We start from the raw sequence: 25,418 nt of genomic DNA on the forward strand, positions 1-25,418 counted from the left end.
GGCTGGGTCCCCAGAGGAAGAAAGGCTGCCTTGTCATTGACTGGCCATTGACAGAATAAAGGCAGGATCTTGAGGGATGGAAAGTTTCACCTAACAAAGCTGCTGTCCAATCACAGGCCAGCAACCTCCAATGTACCAATGGCATCACTGGGAGCAGTGACTAGTTCCAAGATTGCACTTGGGCAACAGGGAGGCATGTTGGGAAGAATCAAAATCAGAGAATACAGAAGAGGCTGTTCGGCCCATCAAGTTTGTACTACCAAAGTAATGGAACTACAGAACTGTGTAGGAACAAATTAGTGCAGATGCTGGAATTTGTACTGAGATCTGGAGATCATAGAGGGCCAGGCAGCATCCATGGATAGTGAGCAAGCTACCCTTTCAAGTCTAGATGACTCTTCATCAGAGTTTTGGTGTCAGCGAAGAGGAGAGAGCTGAGGTGTGAGATGCTTTGGAGGTGTCATCATGCATGGGCCTGTTTAGCAGCCTTGACAGTGGCTGAAACACTTGCATTTTGTGCCCCTTTGAGCAAACACTTTGGATGGCACAGTGGCTCAGTGGTTAGCACTGCTTCCTCGCAGCACTAGGAACCCAGGTTCGATTCCAGCCTTGGGCCACTGTCTGTGTTGAGTTTGCACATTCTCCCTGTGTCTGTGTGGGTTTCCTCCGAGTGCTCCGGTTTCCTCCCACAATCCAAAGATGTGCAAGTTAAGTGAATTGCCCATGCTAAATTGCCTGTAGCATTAGGTGCATTAGTCAGAGGGAAATGGGTCTGGATGGGATCTAATCTAATCAAATAGAAACATTTGAGCAAAGCTTGTCTCCAGTTCCAACTTCCCAGGCAGGAACATGGAGCTCATGAGCTACCACTGACTTTAACACGTTTTGTAATGAGCACGCCCTGGAGTACCTTTCAGATCGTAATTAAAACCACAGTGCTCCCTCAGGTGGATGGAACTCAGCTCACAGCATTATTTCGATGAAGAACAATATAATGGACCAGACGAAACTCCCTCAAAATATGTTAAGAATGTAGCCTAGACCCCACTGTTTTCTTATTTTGAAAGGCAAGTGTAAGGCTTTGTGTTCAGGATGCAACTTGACTAGTCAAACTACCGATCTTGAATTGAAACACATTTTATTTTTACTCCATAGTTAAAATACAAATAAAGGGAAGAATTGGAATAACTTAACAGAATAATAGATTATTTAACTACTAAACAGCAACTGTTCCAATGTAGTAGCATCCCATAAACACACAGTTGGCAAAGACAAATTCAGCAAAATAGATTGTTCCACATGTAATCGTCCAGTCTAAGAAGAAAGAACACCAAGAGAAAACTCTGAGAAAGCCAAGAGAACTTAAATGTTTTGCTGTAACAGGGAGAGATGTAGAGCAGCTTCCAAACCCCAACTGCTACTGAAGGTTAAACTAAAATCCTGGTTCTGTGGAAGCTTGACCCCACCCATTCAGGCTACTTTTATCTTTCAATTTAAAAAAAACATAAAGCCTCACAAGCTGTTTATTGTATTGGTTTGGAACAGGCCACTTGGCACCCCCTGTCTCAACCACTCTTCATAAACAATGCCAGGACAACATACCCCTCTTAAAGTCACAGTATCATAACAGCAGCAAAAAGCAGCCTCGGGCAACAGTTTTCTCTCAATCACAATCACTAAAAGACATTGCCTGGTCATTATTGGGTTACTATTTTTGGGATACAAAAACGGAAATTGCTGGAAAAGCTCAGCAGGTCTGGCATCACCTGTGGAGAGAAATAAGATCCAGTGACCCATCTGAGCTTTTCCAGCAATGTCTGTTTTTGTTTCTGATTTACACCAGCTGCAGTTCTTTCAGTTTCTATTTACCATTTGTGGGATCTTGCTGTGCTCCAAAGGATTGCTGCACTCTCTACTTCCCAACTACAACCGTGCTTCAAATTACCTCATTTTGGAACATCCTGAGGTTGTAAAAGGTGCCACCTGAATGCAAGTTTTCCTTCCTGTCAAATCTGCTTAAGCCACTGTTCTAAGGCTGTGTCTTCCAGCACTGGGATAGAGAACAAGTTGGAGCTGAAGGGCCAAGAGGGTTTGGAAAGCCATTGAGCAGGGAATTGTGGCAGTAAGATAGTTGTAGAACTGACAGTGAGGAGTGAGGGTTGGCTGAAGGTGCAGTAAGCTGGGGGTGGGGGTGCAAAAATATTAACAACTGGGTCAGGACCAATATAAGGTGGGAGTGAGACTCCAGTGTGGTGAGAATAATGTGCTCTGGGAATATCAAACACCTCAGGTGTCCACTTTGAAACGGGTTTTTGCCACACTAATTCATTACAAAGCATTTAATTGCTTTGGTGGTTGTATTTCGATAAGGATTAGCCAGTGAGGCCTCATTCTGAGTCTGCTCCAGGCTTACACAGCGTTATTAAATGCAGAACACAAGGAAAGCCAGTGATTGATAGGCCTGGCCCTGCATGTAGCCACTGGAATATTAGTCGCCATGCCAACACATCAATAAAAATTAAAGGAGATGGGGACAGAATGAGGAGACTGTTAGGAGGCATCAGTCTTGATTATTCAGCTAATTACAAGCACAAAGTAACCACTTCGAGGCTCTCTGTTCATCCATTTTCTTATATCCTCCAGCTCCAATCTGCAAACCGTGCTGATCACCTCACACTGCACAGCAACAGATTGCATTTACGTAGCGCCATTAACACAGCAGCATGCCCCAAAGTGATTTACATAAGCGATTATCAAATAAATTTTAGCCTCCGAGCCAGCTGTAAGGTGATATTCAGGCAGGTGACTGAGAGCTTGGTTAAAAGGATTGGTTTTAGGGAGTGTCTTAAATCAGGAACGAGACAAAGGGTTGAGCACAGGATGTCAGAACAGAGCGACCTGGTCGCTAAAGGCTCAGCTGCCAATGGAGGGACAATTCAAACCAGGGAGACCCAAGAGGCTGGATTAGAGGGAGGTCCAGACTTCAGACGGGCTGTCAGGCAGGAAAAAGGTTACTGTGGGAGGCAGGGGAAAGGCCATAGAAGGCTTTGAAATGGAGATGAGAATTCTAAACTGATGCTGTTGCCCATGTCGGAGGCAATGCTAATGGGTGAGCAGGGGACAGAGAACAAATGAGACTAGGTGCTAGTTGCAACATAAGCAGCAATGTTTGAACCAGCTCACTGCCAGGTGTGTAACAATCTGAAGACAGACGCACTCTACAGGACTTGGCTAAATGTGCTGAGCATCCTCCGAAACTGCCCTGAAGTTTATTTTTAGTTAAAGATTAAGTTATAGAGTCATAGAGATGTACAGCACAGAAACAGACCCTTCAGTTGAACCTATCCATACTGACGAGATATCCTAATCAATTTAATCCCATTTGCCTAGACTTGGCCAAATCACTCCAAACCCTACCTATTCATATACCCATCCAGATGTCTTTTAAATGTAATTGTACCAGCCTCCATCACTTTCTCTGGCAGCTCATTCCATACACGCACCACCCTCTTTGTGGAAAAGTTGCCCCTTAGGTCTCTTTTAAATCGTTCCCCTCTCACCTTAAACCTATGCCCTCGAGTTTTGTACACAACATAGTTTGGAGCAAAGGGCATAGGGAGCCCATGAATGATATTGATAGTCAAGTGAATGGGCAAGTATGTGGCAAATGCAGAACAATGTTGGAAAACGTGAAATCGCCCCTTTTTGCCAGGAAGCAAAAAAAAATATTATCGAAACAGAGTCTAGATTAGAGTGGAGCAGGAAAATCGACGTTTTGGGCGTAAACCCTTCATCAGGAATGTCAATTCTCCTGATCCTTGGATGCTGCCTGAACTGCTGTGTTTTTCCAACACCACAATCTCAACTCTGATTTCTAGCATCTCGACTAGACGCTTCTTATTTAACAATATTCAGGGCACAGTGATGGGGCCCACATCTGTCCTGTGCACAGTATGGCCTCCTTACCTAACAAAGAACATAAATGTGTCAGAAGCAGTTCAGAGAAGATTCACTGGACCGAAAGACAGCTTGAGTGGTTTGTCCCATGAGAATAATTGGATGGGCTTGCATCTGCTGGAGTTTAGACAAGTAAGAGGTGACATTATTGAAAGATCCTGAGGGGGTTTGACTAGAGATACGTGGAGAAGCTAGAATTAGGGATCGCTGTTTAAAAATAACAGCCATCCGTTTCAGACAGAGATTAGAACAAATGCTTCTCTCAGAGGGTGGTGAATCTTGAAACGCTCTTCCTGAAAAGGTGCTGTAAGCAGAGTCCTTGAACATTTTTCAGACAGAAGTAGGTAGACTCTCAACAAGTAATTGGATGAAGGGTTATCAGGATTATGGAGGAAGCAGGCCGGCTGTAATTGTACTGGATGGCAGAGAAGACTAGGGAGTCAAATGGCTATTTCCTGTTTCTATTCTTTTCCTTCTTTATTTATTCACAGGATGAGGGTGTGACTGGCTGGTTGCATTTATTGCCCATTCCTGTTTGCCCAGAGGACAGTTAAGAGTCAACCACATTGCTGTGGGTCTGGAGTCACATGTAGGCCAGACCAGGTTAGGATGGCAGGTTCCTTCCCTGACAGATGCTGGTGAACCAGTTGGGTTTTTCCCAACAATCGACAGTGTATGCTCAATGCCCAGGAGAAAAATAGCAGCACATCTTAAAAATCTCGCATCTTTTCTTAATTTTCTCCGAAAACGTGTTTCATCATTACAGAAGGATTGGAGATTGGGGAATACAGAAACTGATCAGTGTACAGACTGCATTCCAAAAAGTGCTAAATTAATTTTAACTTACTTTGGAATGTAGCGGGGTCATGAAAGGCACTATACAAATGCAAATCTCTGCTTTCTTTCTCCTCTGAACTAGGTCTGATTCTCCTGTGTAGAACTGAGTGAAGCTCCGCAAAGGGAAGCCAGTTCTGCCACTTGCTAAAGGCTGGTTACTGTTCAGGAGTGAGGTCAGGGGACAGTGTCAGGACGCTGCTTTGGAGTCAACTCAGAACCATCCTCATGATTGGCTCCACACACACGGGCAATTTACAAGATCACCAGACAGTGGAACAGAATCCTGGGTACCCTGAGTAAATGCCCCATCCTCACTCCCCCACAACCCATCCCTGCCCTTCCCTATCCCTTAACCTAATGAGTGACTGGACAAATACATGGCAAATGAAATATAGTTTGCAAAATGTGAGGTTATCGACTTCCACTTTGGTAGCCAAGACAGGAAGACAGATTATTATCTGAAAGGCAGTCCATTGAGAAAGGGGGGGATGCAACAAGACCTTGGTGTCCTTGTTCACCAGTCACTGAAAATAATGATGCAGGTACAGCAGGTGGTGAAGAAGGCAGATGGCATGTTGGCCTTCAGGGTTCAGGTTCAGGTACAGGAACAGGGATGTCTTGCCGCAATTGTGCAGGGCCTCGCTGAGACCACACCTGAAGCATTGTGCGCAGTTTTGGTCTCTGAATCTGAGGAAGGATGCTCTGACTGAGGAGAGAGTGCAACAGAGATTTACCAGACTGATTCCTGGGATGGTAGACTGATGTATGAATAGAGACTGAATTGGTTAGTGTTATTTTCATTAGAGTTTAGAAGGATGAGGGGGCATCTCAGAAAGCTAAAATTCTAACCGCATGGGACAGAATAAAGACAGGAGGCATGTTCCTGATGACAGATGAATCCAGAGCCAAGGGCCATTGTCTAAGGCTGTGGGGTAGGACTGAGATGAGGAGGAATGTCTTCACCCAGAGACTGGTGAGCCTGTGAGATTCTTTGTCCCAGAAAGTGGTTGAGGTCAAAGTGCACAATGATTTCAAGAAGAAGATAGATATAGTTCTTCGGGAAAAGAAATGAATGGGAGAAAGCAGGAATGGGATACTGTGTTGGATGATCAACCATGGTCATATTGAAGGGCTGAATGGCCTACTCCTGCTTCTAGTTTGTATGTTTCTATGTCATTTCGGTTGGTTGAGTTCAACAGTGTGGTGCTGGAAAAGCACAGCAGGTCAGGCAGCATCTAAGGAGCAGGAGAGTTGATGATCTGAGCAAAAGCCCATCATCAGGAATTGCTCATCATCTCCTGCTCCTCGGATGCTGCCTGACCTGCTGTGCTTTTCCAGCACCACACTCTTGACTCTGATCTCTGGCATCTGTAGCTCTCACTTTCGTGTGTACTTGGCAGCTCACTGTAACTATTTTATCCATTAAGGCTGAAGAGTAAGCTCTGACACAACACAGGTGTCAGCCACAAAGAGGAGCAGTCGGGTTTATTTATTTGATTATCAAAATGTCTACACCCTCCAAACCTGACCACATTCATTTGAAGTTCTTTGAATATCAGCACGATCTTTTCATGCATTGCAGTGGGACAGAAAACTGAGGAGTGTGAAGGTCAGGTGTTTTTGTGATGACTGACATTCCTCTCTGTCTCAGTGATGATTTGAACATTTACTGATTGTGGTTGCAATGCAAACATGAAGGAAAATCTCTTTGTAAACGCGGCTGTCACCACAAGAACGGAGTTTGAATAAAGGAATTACATCAGCACAGCCCTGCACGGGATGATCCTAAGGATAGGGTTGTGCGGCCTGTCCACAGAAGTGGAATCTGCAGCAGGAGTCTCGGGTTGAGCCCATGTCCCACAGCACATGTTACGTTTCCTTAGCTATAGGAGTGGTTTGCTGCTGAGTTAGTCTGTAACTGAACTTCGATTCAGCAATGGATGGAACCTTCCACACAACGCGATCAGTCTGAAATTACCTCCTCTCAAGCATAGCGTTTTGTCTTATTATCTGGTAAAAGATTCCATCAGATGTTGGTGTGAAGTATGGAGACACTGGAACAAAGACCTACAGATCCTGGGAATGCAGGACTGATGTATGAATGTGTGTAAAACTCTCGGGGTGAGGACACTTCTCCTCATCTCAGTCCTACCACACAACCTTAGACTATAACCCCTGGCTCTGGATTCACCAGTCATCAGGAACATCCCTCCTGTGTTTACTGTGTCCTGTTTGATTAAAAGTTTATAGTTTTCTGAGATACCCCTCACCCTTCTGAACTTGTACATAACCCTAACTGATCCAGTGTCTCTTCATACTTGCCATCCAGGAATCAATCTGTAAATCTTTGTTGCACTCCCTCTGCCCCTATCTCCACAGCTTGTCCAATTCCACTGACCTCTGAAATCTCTGCAAGTTTCCATTTCAGACCTGCCCTATATCCCTGCATTGAATTGCTCCTCCACTGGTTAGTTTGTATTGTCCCAGGGCTGGTGACTCGGGGTTTTATTCTGCACATTGCAGAGACACTTATCCTCATCTCTGTTAGTTACATATTACCTGTACGATTACCCCTTACCAATGAATGACCTCTGTCTGACTCTGATAGGTTTCTGCCAGTTCATTTATTTACACCACATACATCATCCTGTTCCCTTGAAGTCCATCTCTCAGTCATCCCGACCATTCTATCCTTGCCTCGTTGCTGTTGCACGTCATTGTTGACATCACTGTAACCATTGTGGCTATAATAATAGGTCAAAGACTAGGAATACTGCAGTGAGTAACTCACCTCCTGACTCCCCAAAGCCTGTCCACCATCTACAAGGCACAAGTCAGGAGTGTGATGCAATACTCCCCACTTGCCCTGGATGGGAGCAGCTCCAACACCACTCAAGAAGCTCAACACCATCCAGGACAAAGCAGCCTGCTTAATTGGCATCACATCCATAAATATCCATTCCCTCCATCACCGACACTCAGGAGCAGTAGTGTGCTCCATCCATTAAAAATTCCCCAAAGAGTCATAGACAACACCTTCTAAAGTCAGAACCACTTTTACCTAGAAGGGCAATGGCAGCAGATACATGGGAACACTGCCCCCTGCAAGTTCCCCTCCAAACCACTCACCATCCTGACTTGGAAACATATCACCGTTCTTTCACTGTCACTGGGTCAAAATCCTGGAATTCCCTCTCTAACAGCTAGCCTATGGCATATGGACTACAGTGGTTCAAGAAGGCAGCTCACCACCACCTTCTCAAGGGCAGTTAGGACAGGCAATAAACATTGGCCAAACCACCAATGCCCACATCCTTTGAGTGAATTGCTAGAAGACGGTTTCCATGACCATGCCATTCTCATCTCCATCCTGAATATAATACACTGCTGCACTAGTGCTCAGCTCCAAGATGTTTCTCCTAGAGCTGTCACCTCTCTCTATGCTCTTCTAAGATTCATCTGACTTTGATCCTATGAGTCATCTAAGGTTGGTTCACTACATTGAAGGTGCTATACAAATGAAATTGTTGCTGTTAAGGGGAGAAATTTGGTTGCAGAGCAGAAGGTCTGGGCCAGGATGATCAAATGAGAGAGTTAAGACAGTAAAGAAACGATCACTGATGTTTAAACACTATACGGTGACCTTGGTAAAAAGCAACGTTTGAGCCCGTACCTGTCTGTAATTAATTACTTAGTTAATGACACGTGTTCTCCTCTTACTGCTGTCGAGTCACAGAGCTGGCAAGTTAGAAATCTTGACAGTGTCCCAGGGAGAGATGATGAGCTGCTGGGACAGGATGGTGTTGGGTGGAGTTCAGGTTAGTTAATAAAAAGTGAAGTTCAATTCCCTGACCAACCCGAGTTAACCAGCCTGGTTTACAATGTGAACTCAGCTTGGCAGTTGGCGTTGCATCATCCAACTGATGCAATCTCCATGGTAGTTGAAGTCCTATTGCTAACATATCCGTATTATCTTCAATACAGTGTAGAGGTTGCTCTCCCTTTGTATTTAAATTTGTGGCAAATTATTCGGGCTAGACCAACATTTATTGCCCATCTCTAGAGAGCAATTAAGTCTCAGCCACATTGCTGTTGGTCTGCAGTCACAGGAATGGTAGATTTCCTTCCTTAAAGGGCGTTTGTGACGTGGATGTTTTTTTTTTGACAATTGACAACAGCTTCACCGTCATCATTAGTTTTAGGCTTCCAGATATTTCTTTGATTGAATTCAAACTCCATCATCTGCCATGGCAGGATTTGAACCCAGATCCCCAAAACATTACCAGTGTTTCTGGATTAAAAGTTGAATGACACCACTAGTGCCATTGCTTTGATAAAAGGTGACAGTTTAACAATTACAGAAAGGGAAGAGTTTAGGGAGAGAAGGGTTAAAGGGATCCCACCCCAACACACTCACACTTACCCCACTATCCCCACCCTGTGCACAAGTACCAACCCCCTGTCCCTGTCCCGAAGGATATGGGGCATTGTCCCTGTATCTGCTTCCCTCTGTGGATTGCTGTGGTAGGCTATGACTCCCAAAAGGCAAACTACCGGGGACTCTACAAAGTGGCTCTAAATGAACCTTTTGTTATTTCAGATTTCACATCCCACCCCTCCCTACCCATGATCATTTCCCAGACTCCCCCACTTGGGTCAGTAAAATTCTTACCCTTTGCATCAGGTTGATTTGCAAACAGTTCATGTTCAGGTCATCCAGACACACTTTGCATTGATAAAGGGTTACGTGATTCCTTTGTCCTGGAAGTGCATTGCTAAGGGATTTGAATAAAGCCAGCGAAGTTTGTTTGAGGTTACACAGCAACACAGTTGGTATAGAATTTGCAGTATGACACCTTTAAGTTCTGGGGATGAGGATACACCAACCCACACAAATGCCCACGGGTGAGGGCGTAGCTGCCCAGGGATGAGTGACTATAGTGGCATATAGCACGGAAACAGACCTTTCAAACTAACTAGTCCATGCTGACTAGGTTTTCTCAATTGAACTAATCCCATTTGCCTGCGTTTGGCCTATACCCCTCTAAACCCTCCCTATCCATGTATCTGTTGAAATGTCTTTTAAATGTTGTAACTGTACCTACTTCTACCACTTCCTCTGGCAGTTCATTCCATACACGGACCACCCTCTGTGTGAAAAAAAAATACCCCTCAAATCTCTTCTTTATCTTTCCCCTCTCGCTGTAAATCTATGCCCTCTGGTTCTGGACTGTCCCATCCCAGAGAAAAGGCCTTGACAATTTACGTCATCAATGCCCCTCATGCTTTTATAAACCGCTATAAGGTCACACCTCAGCCTCTGATGCTCCAGGGAAAATAATGCCAGTCTATCCAGCTTCTCCCTACAACTCAAATCCTCCAACCTTGGCAACATCCTTATAAATCTTCTCTGGATCGCTTCCAATTTAATAACATCCTTTCTATAGCAGGGTGACCAGAATTGCATGCACTATTCCAAAGGTGGCCTCACCAATGACTCGGTCATCCATGACATGATGTTCCCAACTCCTATATCCCATGCTCTGACCAATGCAGGCAAGCATGCCAAATGCTTTCTTCATCAACCTCTCAACTATGACCTTAATTTCAAGGAGTCATGTACCTGAACTCCTACGTCTCTCCGTTCAACAACATCTCCCAGAATCCTACCATTAACTGTGGAAGTCCTGGTTTGCCTTACCAAAATGCAACACCTTGCATTTATCTAAATTAAACTCCACCGCCCACTCCTTGGCTCATTGGCCCATCTGATCAAAATCTTATTGTACTCTTAGATAACCTTCCTCCCTGTCGACTCTGCACCAATTATGGTGTCACCCACAAACTTACTAACCATGCCTCCTAAACGTTCATCCAAATTGTTTATGTAAATGACAAACCTGCCCAGGAATGAGGGTCACCACTGCCCATGACTGCAGATATAATGATTAGGATGAAATTAGTGGTATTCTTTGATGTTACAACATCACTTTCTGTTCCTGTGTGTTTAGATTGGGTTGCAATGTCCACCAACTCACTGGCCAATAAAAACACACCGTGTCTTTTTATTGAGCCTTCCCTACCTAGAATGCTGTAAAGTGTTTTACAGGTAATGAAGGACGTTTTGGTTTCAAAATATAGTGACTGCCATAATACAGGAAACAATGGCAGCCATATTGTGAATAACAAACTCCCATAGCCAACAATGAGACAGATGACCTGATGAGATTTATTGAGGGATAAACACGGTTCATTTCCTACATATTCCATTTCTTTGATGCCCGCTTTGACATCCACCTCAAACAGCTGATAGGGACTTGATTTCCATCTCCCACAGACAATGCACCTTCTGTAGTGAAGCACTGCCTCAGTGAGTCACCTTGGATTGTGAGGGAGATTTCCTGAGCAGGGACATTAACCTTCTAACTGAGAGGGGGCTGTGTGCTACCTATAGCACCAGAGCCAACACTGGATGGGCAGAGGCAGAGTTCAGCTGTGGCAGGTAAGGGAGAATTCATAAATTTCAGAATGAGATCAAGGAATTAATTGTCTATTTTTAATTGAAAGAGTCATGCATTTCCAGCCACATCCTTGGCCGTTAACCAGACCATCTGCTGTCTCAGCAGAAACATTGACGTTATTACAGTGGCATTAAGACCAGTGTTGCCTCTGGCTCCTGTCAGTGTCACTTAAGAGGATAGGAGCATGGTGCCTAACCTAATTGTCTGTCCGAGTGACTCAGTTACACTTGGCTTCTTCCATCAATCCCAGGTGCACCACTTTTCCCCAGTCCTAACATTTCCCTGTTGCAAATAAGGATCTTTTGCCAATGTGCTATTTTGTTGGAGACACTCATTGGCTCATACAGACTGTAGGGCACAGGGTATGTGGAGGGCCTGGGTTCGAATCCTACTATAGTTAACGAGTCTGGAGTTAAACGTCAAACCACTGATGACTATCACAAAAAGCCTGTCTGGTTCACTAATGTCCTTTGGGTGTTTTCTGCTCTGTATGTGCCTTCATTGTCCTGTTTGAGGGGAGAAAGGAGCTCCTAGCTTTTGTTGGGAAAAATCCATTGCCAACTAATTAGTTTATCAAGTCATTGTCCACAATGCTGTGTGTGAGATCTCACTATGCAGAGAATACCCACGGAGTCAGCCCAAGTAACAGTCTGAACCTTTCAAGGTAATACACTGCATGTGCTTTGCGATGTTTTTGCATGACCTTTCAGTGAGATAGAATGAGATACAATATAAAAACAAATAGTATATTTTTGTTGAGGAGTTGATACCTATTGATCTTAGCTATTACAGAACAGAAACCCACTTACAGCAAACAGAGTGCAGTGTCTGCTTGTCTCAAGCCAATAGCTCTATTGGTGTGAAGATGTGAATCCCTTCCTTCACGAACCAATTCTGTTTGTAACTTTTGACCTTCATTTGACCAACCAATCTTTGATGAAATGAACATCTTGTTGGTTGATAGTGGGGAGGGGTAGGGGTGCAGTGGGGAGCCAGATGGCTGATCATTTCTTTGCTATACAGTGGAGAGCTAACTACATCCACCAGTGGCTGAGTGTTCAACAGTTTCAGCATCAACCTTGTCTTCTTATGAAATATTTGTGTCCCAGGATAATTTCTGAGCAAAACAATAGATGCTGGAAATATGAAATAGAAACAGAAAGTGCTGGCAATACTGGCCAGGAGAGAGACAAGGAGGAAAGACAGAGAGAGAGAGAGAGAGAGAGAGACAGTGAATATATAAGGTGAATGACCTTTTAGTAAACTCTGGTTTTTCTGCAGATAATTGCTTGATACTGTGTTGTGAGCAGATTTCTCCTACAGACTGGGACTAGTATCAAACACAAACTGTCTTCCATCCAAGTTCAGTGACTGTCAATGGACAGTCAAAATGTTTTTAAAATACCATCCAGTAGTGTTTGTAACTGTCCTGACTTTGCAATGTCATTTACATAACATGATTTAAGCTTGAATCTAATCTGTCCAATCCTCTTAGAGATTTGTAAGGCATAATTTATACCAGACAATACTTGCCACATGAGAGAGCACATTAAGATCTTGTCTCCTTGGTGGAAAGCTATAAACTCTTCCTTGTGAAAAGCATTTCAAATCAGGTTTCATGGGAATCACAGACATTTCCTTGGGGAAAACTAATCAGAGTGCAATTTTAAGATAATAAAACGGAAGTAAAACTCACCAACCCAAAAATGACTGCTACTGATATTAATTGATGAACATTAACATATTCCTGTCACCTTACTTTGTGGGATATTTTGGACAGCAAGGTACTAATCATTTTAAGGTCGGCAGCTTATGTTTATTGGGATTAGTTGAGAGGAATGTTATACCATCCTGTTCTGTAATACCACCAATACAAGTTTCTAGGTTGCATATCAGTAAGCCTGGCCACTTGCTCTTTTATCCTGTATGTTCATGATATCTATTTCAGTCTGCCTCCAAGTTGCAGCGACACCACTTTCCCATTTATACATGGAGCGTGGCCATCGCAGACTAAGCCAGCATTTATTTCTTTTCCTTGGTTATTTCATCATGTGGTTTTACACCCATTAGTTTGGGTTCAGGACAGACTGATTAGGGAGAAGGCAAGATCAAGAAATGACTTCAGGCTTGGGTTTCTTTAGAACACTGTTTATTACATATTAAGATTAAATACAACAATACACAGTACTCAGGAATATACCACGCTCTAATCTCATTGTTAAATTATTGAAGAACATTTCTATGAATGCTATCACTTAACGCTAACCGATCTACCCCACCTGCTATTCTGCATGTCTTTCTCACTATCTACCCTTCACAACTTCTCTTCCCACACGGTGCTATTTATGCCCAGTGAGGAGCAGCTCCGTGATGTCATTGCAAGGTTGCTCCAGAGTCCTACACCCTTACAGAATGCTGGTTGCTCTGGAGAAGGTGGTGTTGATCTGCCTCCTTGAACTGCTGCAGACCATGTGCTGCTGGTACGCCCACAGGGCTGTCATGGAGGGAGTTTCAGGATTTTGACCCAGTGACACTGAAGGAATAGAGATGTATTGGCAAGTCAATATTTGGCACCTTTAACATCATAAAAACATCTCAAGGCATTCTCTGGGAATGTTACAATAAACACTGCAATGTTAATGCAATATCTGTACCAATCAGAGTCCATTTGTCAACCAATCAGCACTCTCCCCACAAACAGTGTAAATGTCAGGTTACTCCTTGAATAGGTATTCTTGCAAATTGTCCTGATGAGTGCAATGTGTGTCTTTCAGCAATATTAAACTAGGACACACTAATAATGCAAAGGGCAACTGCATTGATTTAATCTCCTGTACACTTACTGCTTTTTTTGGCTTCCATTTGTAGCCATACCTTTACCTGCTTGGGACCTGGATTTCATCCCTGTCCCTCTCTGTCCCTCAAAGGATTGATTCACTTGGTGGCTGAACTGAAACATCTCTCTTTAGTAACCAGGTGAGTGCCACTATTACCTACAGCTTGTAACCTGTACACATGGGGACATGAATGGAAAAGTGCCATTAAAAATGTAACTTAAATTATGTGGAGCATGTAGTGCAGAAATAGGCCATTTGGCCCACCTATTCCATGCTGGTGTTTATCCTCCATACACATCTCCAGCCCTGCCTCATTAGCAAATTCTCCTATTCACTTCTCCCTCCTGTATGTTTCTGGTTTACCCTTAACTAACTTGAAACCATTGATTTGATTTATTGTTGTTACACGTACCTAAGTACAGTGAAAAGTTTTCTTTTGTGAGCAGTGCAGGCAGATCACAATATACAAGGACATATAGGTCATAGGGTGTGTAGACACATCTCAACTACTCCTTTACAGCAGTTGGCTCCAGGTTCTCTGGAAAAAAATACAGTTTTGTTAATTAATAGCTTTCGGTTACCTAGGATCTTCTGGATTTTTGGCAAGTGTGTAAATGCTAATAAAGTGACATCTCTGTAGGTGTTTCAAGAATTCAACAGCTGGTTTGCACACAGCAAGACCCAACAAGTAGCCGTGTTGTAAATATCAGCTGGTCTGCTTCAGCGTGGCTTTGAGGAGGTCCCCAAATTAAATTTTAAAAGCTTTTAGCCTCTTCCAGGCCTAAGATGCGCTCTTGCGGTGGACCTGCCCTGATGGGGAATACATCATTGTTTCCTCACCTCACACAAGCCTCGAGGAGGTGGACAGCATCAGATGTGTTACATCAAAGACAAATCTCAAAGAAAATGTCACCAGACCAGTGTTGGTGACTCACCTCATTTTAACTGCCTTTTTCCTGCCCAGATTTCCACAAGAGGCTGTTAAAATAATATGGTGAGTTCAAATTAAACATCTTGAACATTATTGCTGAATAAGTTTAAATGATCAAATGCCACAAGTGATTAATGTTTCTGCAGTTCAACATTCGCTGACCTTTAAAATACTTGCTAATTCAGTGAACAGGATTAAAATCTACTAATACCATAGTCTGACTGCTGTTTTACATCTTACCTCTTATGCACACTTTTTAAGCTTTGTGAGTGAAAATCTCTTTAATCTTTGAAACACATGTTGAGTGAGAAAAGAAGCAATTTTCTTTCTGAAAACTGAAGGCCAAGTTTGGAGCAGGAAATGAGCTTTCTCCAATATCTCACCCCTTCTCTGCCAAATGGGAAGCTTCTGTTTTAAGTCTGAAATTTTGTCTGAGAGTATTACTGATGGTTGTACAGTCACGAGTGAACCCAAGTCTAATTTTTATTGACTGTCATAGTGGAGGAGGGGAATGAAGAATAAGGATCTGGCTTTTTCAGAGACCAATTATGACAAGGTAAATATAATCTTTGACAGGATATAATCTGGAACAATTAACTCTCATGGGAATGCAGATTGTACATTGAAGCCTTGTCCCCATGGTTTCAGCAGCTGCTTTGCTAGGCCTTAGACAACATAGGTGTTGTGGTCAGTGGCAATTCTGATCTTTGGGAGTTTTCAGATTCTGCTGGACACTTTAAGTTCCATACAAACTGATGAACTACTTCTGAACTGTCACTGCTGTATTGGGGGGCAAGTGTGTCTGTCAGGTTACATCCAGTTATCCCTCAGAATATCTTTGTTTTTCAATTCATTCACAGGATGTGGGTGCCGCTGGCTAGACCAACATTTATTGTCCATTCCTAATCCCAGTTAAGAGTCAACTACATTGCAACCACACCAGATAAAAATAGCAAATTCCTTCTCGAAAGAGCATTAATGATGCCTGACATTTTGATTCCCCCCTCCACGGGCAATTTTCCCATGGCCGTCATTAGACTCTTAACTATTGAAATCAAATTCCACCATCTGCTGTGGTGAGATTTGAACCCAGGTCCCCAGACCGTTAGCTAGGTTTTGGGATTAATAGTCTAGGGATAATAGCGCCAGGCCATCACCTCCCCATAAACCCCTGGGCAGAAGGGTTTATCTTATAACAAAAGGTTGAACAGGTTGCACTCATCCTTGTTGGAGTAATTTGCATAAATCTCCATAGTGAATGCCAGAAAGCTGCTTAAACACAAGGGGAGCAGAATGTCACCTTTTAGTCCTCTCTTAGTCTTTGTCCACACCTGGCAATAGGAGGACTCACTAAATATCTGTAAATGGAGGGACTCCGTCTTAATTTTCTCTTTAATCAATCTGCTACCTTGGCGGGTGCTGTGATGTAGATTGTGCAGGTTAGGTATACTGTACATCCATTCCAATTTCAGAATTAACTATTTTAATTGGAGGGTATGTCTTATGATCGTCAGGTCCATGATGGTAAGGCAGCACTTCTAGCAGTGCGGCACTCCAACAGTATTGCCCAAGGGCTGCACTGCCTGTTCAAAGCTGCACAATGGGAATTGAAGCCACTGCTGACCATCACTTTAATGAATGATGGCGGGGGGTGTGTGTGAGTGGATTGTTGGAGATTGAGGTGGGAAGTATGAGCTGCTACAGGTGGTGGAGAGGAGGGAGCTGGAGATTCAAGAATGGCAAGGGTGGCACGGTGGCTCAGTGTTTAGTACTGCTATCTCACAGCACCTGGGTCCCAGGTTCGATTGGGTGGCTGTCTGTGTGGGTTTCCTCCCACAGTCCAAAGATGTGTAGACCCGGTGAATTGGCCATGGTAAATTGCCCATGGTGTTAGGTACATTAGTCAGAGGGGAATGGGCCTGGGTGGGTTACTCTTTGGAGCATCAGTGTGGACTTGTTGGGCTGAAGGGCCTGTTTCCACACTGTAGGGAATCTAATTTCTAAAGCTACTCTGGTCTTCAACAGTTTCCTGTTAGCCACTAAAATATCCCCCACTAGCGATCTTTCATTCCCCAAACTAATCTTTAACAATTCCTTTGTCTGTTCAACCATCTTTCTCTCTCTTTGCGCTCTATCTTCACTTATCGTTTACTCTCTCCTTTCACCCTGCCCCACCCCACTTACCCATCTTCTGTACAAAAAAAATCCTTTTCCCAGTTACCATCAAGTCTCAGGAAGGGTCATTGGACCTGAAACGTTAAGTCTGTTTTCTCTCCACAGTTACTGCCAGACCTGCTGAGATTTTCCAGCAAGTTCTGTTTTTGTTTCAACTCTGCTTCCCGGTGATTCCCATCTTCACCAAGCTCCTGTTGCTCATTTAAATGGTCATTATTTTTGCATAAGTCTTGCTGGTGAAATGTCAGCAGGCTATTCAACTACAAGCAGAAAGGTATCGCATCTAACCTACCTCCCGCCCTCTCTACATACCAGACCTGGGGAGGGTTAACTAGATATCAGCTAAAGGATGGGAATTAAACAAAGAATTGAGGATACTGGAAATCTGTAACAAAAACAGAAATTTCTGGAGAAATTCATAAGGTCAGGCAGCAGCTGTGGAGAGAGAAATAGTGCAAACTCAAAATCACTAATTGTGTAAACATTTTGAGTTCAGAACTGAAAGGAGTTTGAAGATTAGATTAGACTTACAGTGTGGAAACAGGCCCTTCGGCCCAACAAGTCCACACCGACCCACCGAAGCGAAACCCACCCATACCCCTACATTACCCCTTACCTAACACTACGGGCAATTTAGCATGGCCAATTCACCTGACCCGCACATCTTTGTGACTGTGGGAGGAAACCGGAGCACCCGGAGGAAACCCACGCAGACACGGGGAGAACGTGCAAACTCCACACAGTCAGTCGCCTGAGTCGGGAATTGAACCCGGGTCTTCAGGCGCTGTGAGGCAGCAGTGCTAACCACTGTGCCACCGTGCCGCCCATGAGTCTTGATAAATAACTCATCAAACTCTAGAAGCAAGGATGAAAGTCATGATGGTGAACATGAAGAAAGATTAAAGTGTTCTGAAGAAGGGTGACTGGACTTGAAACCTTAATTCTGTTTCTCTCTCCCACGCAGTGAAGTGTCCATCCTTTATCATTGATCAAAAAAAGACTCCAAGCAAATCACGGAAGTGAAACTGAACCCATTGCAAGGTGAGGTCTGCAATGCAGAGAGGTGAGATCGCTTCTGGGGGAGGTTTGTGAAGTAACACCAACTCCTTGTATTGGTTGCCTTTTTTCTTCGCTGTGTGAATTATTCATGTTTCCACTTTGTTTTCAGTGAGTTGGAGCATTGAGTCCCATCACCTTCAGCTAGAATTACTGCTGACTGCTTCTGGGTAGAGCCATAAATGTTTAATAAGTCAATCAGTTTTTTTGTCTGCTTACAAATGGCCTAAAACATCCCACTCTCATAAAAACGCCAGACTTTGAGTGATTCAGCAAGGGAGAGAGACTGTCTGAGCAGTGCGTCACTGAATCTGAGAATTATTTCTGTGCGGTAGGAGGATATTCAGTCCATTGTGCCTGTACTGGTTCTATCCCTTAGTGCTAATCTCCTGCCTTTACCTAATATGTTGACACGCCATTTCAATCCGAGTAACCATCCAATGCCATCTAGAATGTCTCAGTTGAATCTGCCCCACCACACTCCCACCCTGTGCATTCCAGACCCTAACATCCTGCTGAGTGAGAAAGCTTTCCCTCACGTCATTCTTGCTTCCTTTGCAGATCATTTTCAATCATGTGTCTCCACAAGGTTTTTTTTAAAAAATAACTTTCTGAATTGTTTCAGGGTCGTTTTTTATTTCCAGTGACATGAGTGACTCAATGACCCGAGTAAGTAACTGAGTAACGGAGCACTCCTCCAACCTGCACTCCCACCCCATGAGCAAGTCGGGATCATGGTGCCAAGTTTAAGCTCCAAGCAGCTTTGTTATTCCTACAGCAGTGACAACACAGTTCCCACTCCTGTGTGCTGTCCACCATCCACTGCTCACTCCCTCTCCCACCAAGCTGGAAGCTCACAGCTATGGATAACATCTTTAGCTGTGGTGCCTCATGTGGTTTCATGGAATTCACTGCCAACATTTTCATGTGACGATTTGTGCCCACCCAGTGTATCTGAGGGAAGATGATATGGTTTATTTTTATTTCAAATATATATTCTATATTGATAAAAATATATATACTCACATAGTCACAAACACTCTTCAGTTCTGTAGAGTAGCATATCAAGGAAACAAACAAACATTGGAGTTTGACTCTATCCAAACAAAGGAGAAAGTGAGGACTGCAGATGCTGGAGATCAGAGTCGAGAGTGTGGTGCTGGAAAAGCACAGCAGGTCAGGCAGCATCTGAGGAGCAGGAGAATCGATGTTTCAAGCAGAAGTCCTTCATCAGGAATCAACCTCAATCTTGATGAAGAGCTTATGCCTGAAACGTCGAATCTCCTGCTCCTCAGATACTGCCTGACCTGCTGTGCTTTTCCAGCAACACACTCTCGACTCTGTCCAAACAACCAAAGGCATCTCTCCCTTGAACCAGATTATATTTACATGCTTTCAAGGCACAAGAGGATCCAAAAACAGAGTGGATGCCCATTTAACTTCAGCAGGAAGACCTCAGACTTTTCCCACTGCACTTTGGCGACAGATACCTCAAGTGTAGGGAGATGGCATGTAAAAGGAAAGTAAGTGGGTGGAGAATGTGCAAGAACATGATATCGGCGGGAGAAAGTGAGGACTGCAGATGCTCGAGATTAGAGCCGAGAGTGTGGTGCTGGAAAAGCACAGCCGGTCAGGCAGCATCCGAGGAGCAGGAGAGTTGACTATTCAGACATAAACCCTTCATCGGGAATGAGGTCATCATTGCTCCTCAGATGCTGCCTGACTTCATGTGCTTTTCCAGCACCACACTCTGGATATGATATTGGCACTGAACTGATGCTTTCAGAGTTATCTCATAGTCAGGGTGAAAGATTCTCCTCCACCCCTTCTGAGCTGAACAATATAACTGCCCAAATTTTCTTCCAAAACTATAACTGCTGAGATACATATGTAGGTCAGGATCCAGGGAGAACTCCACTGTTCTGCAATAAAATGATTAGATTAGATTAGATTACTTACAGTGTGGAAACAGGCCCTTCAACCCAACAAGTCCACACCGACCCGCTGAAGCGTAACCCACTAAGACCCATTCACCTACATTTACCCCTTCACCTAACACTACAGGCAATTTAGCATGGCCAATTCACCTAATCTGCACATTTTTGGACAGTGGGAGGAAACTGGAGCACCCGGAGGAAACCCACGCAGACACAGGGAGAACGTGCAAACTCCACACAGTCAGTTGCCTGGGGTGGGAATTGAACCCAGGTCTCTGGCGCTGTGAGGCATATCTCATGGGATTATTTGTATTCACCTGATGGGGTTTCAGTTTTAACATTTTGCCCACTCCCAGCAGGGTAGCATTCCCTGGTGCTGTAGGGTAGGTATTGATTTGGTGCCCAAGTCCTTGATTTTGTCCCCGAGTAAGATTTGACCCAGAATCTTCAGTCAGAGAGGTGGGACTGCTGCCAAACATACCCACAGCTCACTCTTAGAGCATCTGCTCTGCAGTGTCATTGTGGGTTCTTTCAATTAACTGTGAGACTGTTGGGTGTGGCAAATGTCAAAGCATCTTATTGACTTGACTGTAAACTACCTGGGAACTGTGGAGAGACAAAAATCCATCTGAGACTCCTAAGTTCAACCTCATCTGTTTCTTGTAACTAGGTATTTGTTCTTCCAGACCAGGATTTAGCAAAAGAAATATATAGGCCGATTCTCGAGTTAACTGATCTCAACATTCTTAAGGTAATGATTGGGAAAAGCAGGCAACATTTCCATCTTGAGCGTGGCCAAGAATCCATGTCCTGGTTTAGTGGTTCAGAGAGAAATGTACAGGAATTGGTGTCCCATGTTGGTGTCCATGCTGTCCTTGGACCTTCTAGGCTGTGTAGAGTTCCTGGATTTGGAAGGTGCTGTCAAAGGGACCTTGGTGAATTTCTGCAGTGCACCTTGTAGATGGCACACACTGCTGCTACTGACTGTTGGTAATAGAGGGAGCGAAATTGAATGGGGTGGTAACAAAATGGGTTACTTGGTGTGAAGTGTTGTTGGAGCTCCGTCCATCCAGGTAAGTGGCAAGTATTCAATAGCACTCAGGATAGTGAGTGGCTTGGAGAGAAATTCCCTGCTGGTGGTGTTCCCATATATCTGCTGTCATTGTCCCTTTCCATGGTGAAGGCAGCAGCTTTAGCAAGATTTGAGAATATAATCTGAGCATTGAGAGAGAACGAAGCAGCTGGATGTGAAATGTAAATGAAAGACTGAGTTGCCTCTGGGAATGAATGTCAATGATTCCATGGGAGTATTTGAGAAATTTCCTGAACAAAGTTCCTTCTTTTTAGACATCACAGCAAATCATCATTTATTTAAGTGTTGGTTGCAGCTTGTCAGATACAACATTGTGCTGTGTTCGATAGCAGCACCACCACTGCACCTCAAAGCAATTCATTGTACATCAAACCCTCTGAGAAATCTCAGAAACACAAAAAAGGTTCTATGTAAGTGAACCACTCAATGGTCTTTTACATTTGAAGATTGTTCTTACTTCTCAGGATTGTATCTGTGCTGAATTCTGAAGCTCCATCACAGCCTTTGGGTCATAGCTGGTCCGCATGGGGCTTTGCTATTGATTGGTTAAGTGCTTCTTCAGTGTCATTGGAGAGAACGATGAAGAGAGTGCTCTGGAGAGTTGTGAGATTGGTAATGCAGAGCAGCATAAAAAATTAACCATCCTCACTGACATACTGAATTATACCGATAAGAATTCCACTTACCCCATGCTGAAGAGGCCCAAACAACAGGTGTTGCTTTATTACCATTCCTGTTCTCTCCAACACCTTTCACTTCAATGTACTCAATGTTGAAACAATCAGTCCTTTCTCCCCTTCTCCCAAACCAATCAAAGGTCATGCAAGCCCAGATTCCTCATTAATTCTAATCACCCTATGCTTTCTGATCTTTGTAACCTCCAAAATCTCAATTTTAAAATTCTCATCTATTGGTTAAATTCTTGACTTCCTTCACCCACTGTTAATGGCCATGTCTTCAATTGGCCAGATCCAAGCTCTGGAATTCCCTCCTGGAATCTCTGTCCTTCTCTCTATTAAGATGTTCCTTAATACTTAGCTCTTTGAACAAGCTAATGGCCAATGGTTTTATTAGCTTCTTATATGGCTTGGCGTGACTTTCTGTATGACATTACTGCTCTGAAGCGTCTTGGGATGTATTAATATGCTAAAGGCGCTACATAGATAAAGGTTATTGTTTTATTGTATATCTGTAGAAATACAAATAGCTTATTTAGTGCATTTACGAGAGAAATCAAACATGTTTGTGCTGGATTTGATAAACACTTGAGGAGAGTAAACGTACGGAGCTATGAGGAAACTCCAGGGAGTGGGATCAATTGGCAAGTTTCCACCACTGAACACACACAATAGTTCTGAATGAGCTCTCTTGGTTTGTGTTGTTCTGTACTTTGATGGGCCAATTTTTTCACTCCTTGAGAGTGACTCAGGAGAAACTGCACTGACCCAGAGGAGTTGCATCTCAGATATGGATTCAACTGGGACTCTGTTATAATTTATAATAAAAAAAGTCAGCCCGTGTAGCTCACACATGGTACATCCCATGTCATATCCTTTCCAAAACATGCCATCTTAAGCCTACCTGTACCATGACATCTCATAGACTCCATGCCAACCAATACACCCTCATTCCATGGTTCTTCATGTCCTCTATATCAACCTAGTGCCAATTCTCATCAAATCATGACCCCTTCCTCACCCATACCCGAAATCCTTTTGTGTTGATTCACGCCAACCCATGACTTTCCATGGGTCACCTTTCATCCTTTCACCCTCCATCTCAACTCACCCAGAATCTACCACAGACTGGCCTCAGGAAACAATATGAAAATAGAATAAAGTTCTATGTATCTATTAATGCTGTAATATATTTAAAATGATCCTCACTGATAAAGTGCCTAAGCTCTTATTAAATGAAAACATTTAAGTACTTAATCGTATAAAAACAAATACTTGTATTCATAGCTCCACAACAAAGACAGCAACTCCTTTTATAACCACCTGGAGTTGCCAATGAAACAATGAATTTAGAGATGCTCTCACTGGGAGAATGGTGATTATGGAAGCAGTCAATTAATACTTGTCCTGTGCTGATAACCCTCTATTGAAATTATAAGCAACAGGTTTATTTTTGCAGCTGAACATTACAGTAGCCTGTTTTGTTTAGAATTTACAGGGTAGACGATTTTGACAACTAGACAATTTACCCATCTTTAAGCACAATAATGTTAACAATTGCAAAAGGAGTTCAGTCCCTTCAATGAGGAGCAGGAACTCTCCAAATGTCAGTTACAACATGTACACACCATATAAAAGCAGAGATAATAGTGACAGGACTAACTGTCCCATACTCCTCTGCATTTCATTGAGTTCAGGGTTCACGTTCTCCCTTAGCTATACCTTGTTGCATGATTCCTTCCTGCCCTCCAACCCTTCAGTTCCCATGTCGCTCAAAACACAACCATTCCAAAAACCAACCACTGTCTTGAATATCCCCACATGGGCCTGTTTGTAGGAAGCCCTCATTGCACATTCTCCGAAGTCAACAGCGGAAAGGCAAGGGTTAATGTTGTGGAGTTGCAATTCAAGACCGATTTACAAAGCTGCTAAAAATGTCTTCTTTCTCGGCGGTAAAGTAAATGCTTTGTCCAAAAGCACTGAGGGGATGTCCTCGAATGAAGTGAATGACCCTGAGTTGTCACTTTGCTTGTGAAGCCATCTGTTTCTGCTTTTCCCTTCCTCTCCTTCCAGCTCATTTGAAATGTTTCTTTGTTAAAGATTTAATGCCACATCACTGGGTCGGATCTTAAAATCTAATTTTACTTAATTGAAAGCAGCAGAGTGTCATTACACTGTCATAATACTCATTCAGATTGGCGTGCTGGGTCTTCCTCTCCACATACAGATCACTTGCGGCACAACTTTACTCAGGCTTCCTTTTTCTTTCCCAATTCTGTCGTTTAAAGTCCTCACACAGTGTTAATTAAGCAAAGAACCTCTCAATAATTAAGATGATTTTGCAATCTGCATGCGAGCTTTTCAATTATAGCTCCCCCTCATGGTCTGTTCCATCTGTTGAACTGTGGACAATTTTACAAATCACTTCTCTTCCAGCAGTTGTTTGGCTCCTGCATATTTAATAAGTTGTTGAGCTTTTAATCAACGTTGCTGATGGAGACTTACACACAACAACCACTCTTGTCATGAATAATTAACTCCATTTAGCTCACAGTTGCTTAGGTACATCTGGCGCTGTGATTCCTCTGATTGGGTGACAGAGCTGGGCAGAAGCAGGTGACCGTGGAAACTCCAGATGTTCAGAGATCATCCAGTTGGGAGAAGCAGAGAAGGGACGGGGTCGAGGAGAGGGGCTGAGAGGAAAGGGGGAGAATGGCAGGTGAGGGTGGAAGGTGTTAAATGACCTTGCAGTCATGACCCTGGCTTTTAATCCAGAGACCCATCTAATTTTTGTGATCAGGAGTTCAAATCCCTTTGGAATTCAATAAAAGGCTAACCCTATGGTGACTGTTGATTGTGGGTTAAAAACCCATCTGGTTCAATAGTTTCCTTTAGGGAAAGCAACTGCTGGTGTACATGTGACTCCAGGCCCATAGCAATGTAGTTGACTCTTACACACCTGCTGGGCAATTAGGGATCTGTAATAAACAGGGTTCCTCCCCTTTTCCATCAGGGATCCCATGTGGAGAGTGCTGTACGTGATGACCCTGTGTAATTGTAGACTGATTGAATTCACCAGTTTCCAAACCAGGTGTAGCGTTTGTGGTCTGGGGGGGAGATCGGTTTCTCATATGAAATGTGTCCATTTGCAGCCCCTCTTCAGTTTTTTGGAAGGAGTTGCTACCTACATTTCAGTCATGAGTCAGCCCCGTACTCCTGATGTACAGGCAACCAGTGTGGGAAGGGGTGGACCAGTCTAAAGGCCTTCATGTGACTCTGATCCTGGGCCTGGCCAAGGGGGTCATGAACAGATCCAGGCAGTGGGCCGAGGAGGGGCTTATTATTCCGAACTGTCTGCCCCTCTTTTCCGGTTATGTCTGTGCTCGGGTGTCCCTGG

The sequence above is a fragment of the Hemiscyllium ocellatum genome, chromosome 39 (assembly GCF_020745735.1).
Source record: "Hemiscyllium ocellatum isolate sHemOce1 chromosome 39, sHemOce1.pat.X.cur, whole genome shotgun sequence".
In the NCBI taxonomy this organism is placed as follows: domain Eukaryota; kingdom Metazoa; phylum Chordata; class Chondrichthyes; order Orectolobiformes; family Hemiscylliidae; genus Hemiscyllium; species Hemiscyllium ocellatum.